A 2,884-nucleotide genomic window follows, 5' to 3' on the forward strand; every position below is an offset into this window, starting at 1 on the left:
GCTGGAGGGTGGAGGACCTCTTAAGCTCTTAGCCAGGTATCTGGGAAGTGAGCAGGCCACACAGAATAGAAAAAGGAAAAAAAAGAAGGATCTGCAGTTATTCCCTGATCACTTCACCGTGGATGTCAGACCAAATTGCCTTCTCACAGGACATCTTGGTACATCCGGGCTCTGGAGCGGAAAAGACACTTGCTTTTCTGTGGGCAGGATGGGCAGCTTCCGGGTGCCTGCCTCACCGCTCTCTCTGGTTCAGGAATGCTTGCGTGCGGCACTCTGAAGGATCGCCGGCTTACGTTCTACAGATACAATCTCTCCTCCACTGGGAACTGGTTTTATAAATAAATGTCTTTGTTCAACCCTATGTCATGTGTTGGTTACCGTGAGAGAAAAAGTAAAGATGATGTCAGAATAGCTCCACGAGGGTTAGGGGCAGGAGGTGGGGAACATGATTGTGCAATTGGGAAAGTGTCGGGGAATTTGGGACCCGGAACCAGAGCTAGATTGACCCAGCAGGATGCTGGGCGAACCTCAAAGTCTGTGCCTGAAAGGAAGCCCTCAATGGCTCTAATGACCTCGGGTTTTCCACACGTTTAACAGTTCTCTCCCCTATCTCTATCGTTTGGATTTTTGTTGTTCTTTTTTTTTCACTCTAGAAAAGGCACCTACAATGTGTGTTAATGTCCCGATTAGCCGCTGTCCCTGTGGTCTGCCTCAGAGTTTGGCGAGAAGCAGATGTCTGAGGCCTCTTTGTGAAAACTGCCTCACCTCAGGCCAGGCCCTACCCTGACACAGAGCACGGGGCAGGCAGGAGTGTGCTGCACTCTGGGTGGTCAGCTGGGAGGACCAGGGCTTGTGGGGGAGACCACCTCTCCCTGGCCAGTCTTCCCACCGCATCTCCATAGGTGTCCTGCGTGGGCATCTCAGCACGTAGGGAATGGGGAGACGCATCGCAAACTGCAGGTTCTTGGGTTCCACCTCAAGCCAGCTAGATCCAAATCGCTGCAGGTGGGGCTAAGAATAAACACTTGGTACAAGCCTGGGTGAGGCTTCTGCGCTCTAACTTTTGAGGACCACCATCTTGAGAAAGCACAGATACAGATGGAAGGAGTCTTGTCCCATCCCCAAGCAGTGAAGGCAGCCAAAGCTTGCTCTTAGCAAAGTCTGTCCTGGAGACAGGCGCAGGATTTGGCCTGCCTTTTCAATGAGACTGCTCATGTCACCTGAGGAAGTCAGGGACAGCTGCAGAGATCTCTGACGGATTCAAGATGGTCACCATGCAAATGCAAACAGGACTTGGTTGGGTTTTTTTTAATTCCATCCTTGCATTCTTGGCAATTTTTTTATCCTATAATCTGTGAGAACTTTAAAAATGGAAGGGGTGGAAGTGGCCAGGACCTCTCTCAACAATTGAAGAGGCTTTGTTGCAAGAGGCACACTGCAAAATAGAGGGCAAGGCTTTTTTGTCTTCTGGAGCCTTTCACCCCAGACCCTTTAGTGATACTCTGGAAGGCTTTCTTTTCTCCCATCCTCCTGCCTTTTTCTTTCTCACTGAGAAGAGAGGGTAGCAGGGCTGGTCCAAAATGACCAGCCCCGGGGCACTACCACCACCCAGTGGCCCCCCCCCCCCACTGCTCCCACCCCCTGAGCCCCTCCCAAGGTGACAAAAGTCATTTCCCACCACTTGCAGCTGCACACAATACATGCTCTTCGAGCTGGTCTCCTCTTCATGTTGGCTCTGTCTGGCTATGCTGTTCTAGGTCACTGAGTGAGACCAGGGTACTGTGAATGATCAGGCCCCCCGGCTGCCTGCCAAGAGGTCAGAAGAAGAAAGGCCCCTTGACATAGGTTTACCTGGTCTGTGCTCCCACATAAGACCTCGCTGACTGGGCCTTCCCCTAATGCCAATATAATGACACCTACCTCACTCCAGGAAAGGCCACGGCTGAGCCTGAGCTTTGTGGTTCATCCTTATTGAATAGGGTCTTTCCCCGCTCCCTAATTTGGTCTTTGCAAGCAGTAATAGTAGGGAGATTATCCCATTTCAGGGAAAGGGAAACTGAAATTTGGTCAGGTTGGGCTCCAGATAACTTCCGCCCTCCCCACATGACGGGTGTTCTGGGCTGAGTCAGCTGCCATTCCTAAAATGTCCTGTGATTGACTTGTCTCCCCAGGCTATGTGACCATCACAAAATGGTTTTCTATTAGTTTCCAGGTGGCCTCCCTGAAATACTGGCGTGTGACAGTCTGCCCTCCCTGGTGACTTCCTCTATCAGTCTTCTGCGAGAAGAGACAGGACCTGCCCTGAGTAAATTAGGGTCAGAGTCGCTTGATGTTGTGCCGCAGAGACTTACAAACATCTTTGGGCATGGCACATAGTAAGGAATACACAGCAACCCGTGCACAACCCACTCACTAAAACAAGTTTCACAGATAATACTTACCCTTAACACATGTCATGCACTCTGATGTTTTTCCTAGTCTATTTTCTTTAATGCTGGTTGTACCCTCCTCAAATGATTTAATAACCCATGAATAGGTTCTAACCCATAGTTTGAAAAATACTGCCCTTCTAGTGAGAGACAGAGAACCAGGGCTCTTAAGATCAGAAGGTTTGAATCGTGATGAGAGCCTGACACCGCATCTCAGCCACAGCCAAGCAGTACCCCAGCGGCACACAAGCCGGTTCTTTGGGGATTTAAGGGGCGTTGGCAGATCCTGCAGACAGCACAGCACCCCCTAAACCAGTGATGGGCAACCTTTTGAGCTTGGTGTGTCAAACTTCGCCAAAAAACTGAGCATAACTCGGGTAGTGTGTCACTTTGAGGAAAAAACATTATTTCGCAAATGTTTCATCCTCGGCATGCGGCCGCCTCAGCGGCCACGT

This window comes from Cnephaeus nilssonii, assembly GCF_951640355.1.
Source record: "Cnephaeus nilssonii genome assembly, chromosome: 8".
Classification (NCBI taxonomy): Eukaryota; Metazoa; Chordata; class Mammalia; order Chiroptera; family Vespertilionidae; genus Cnephaeus; species Cnephaeus nilssonii.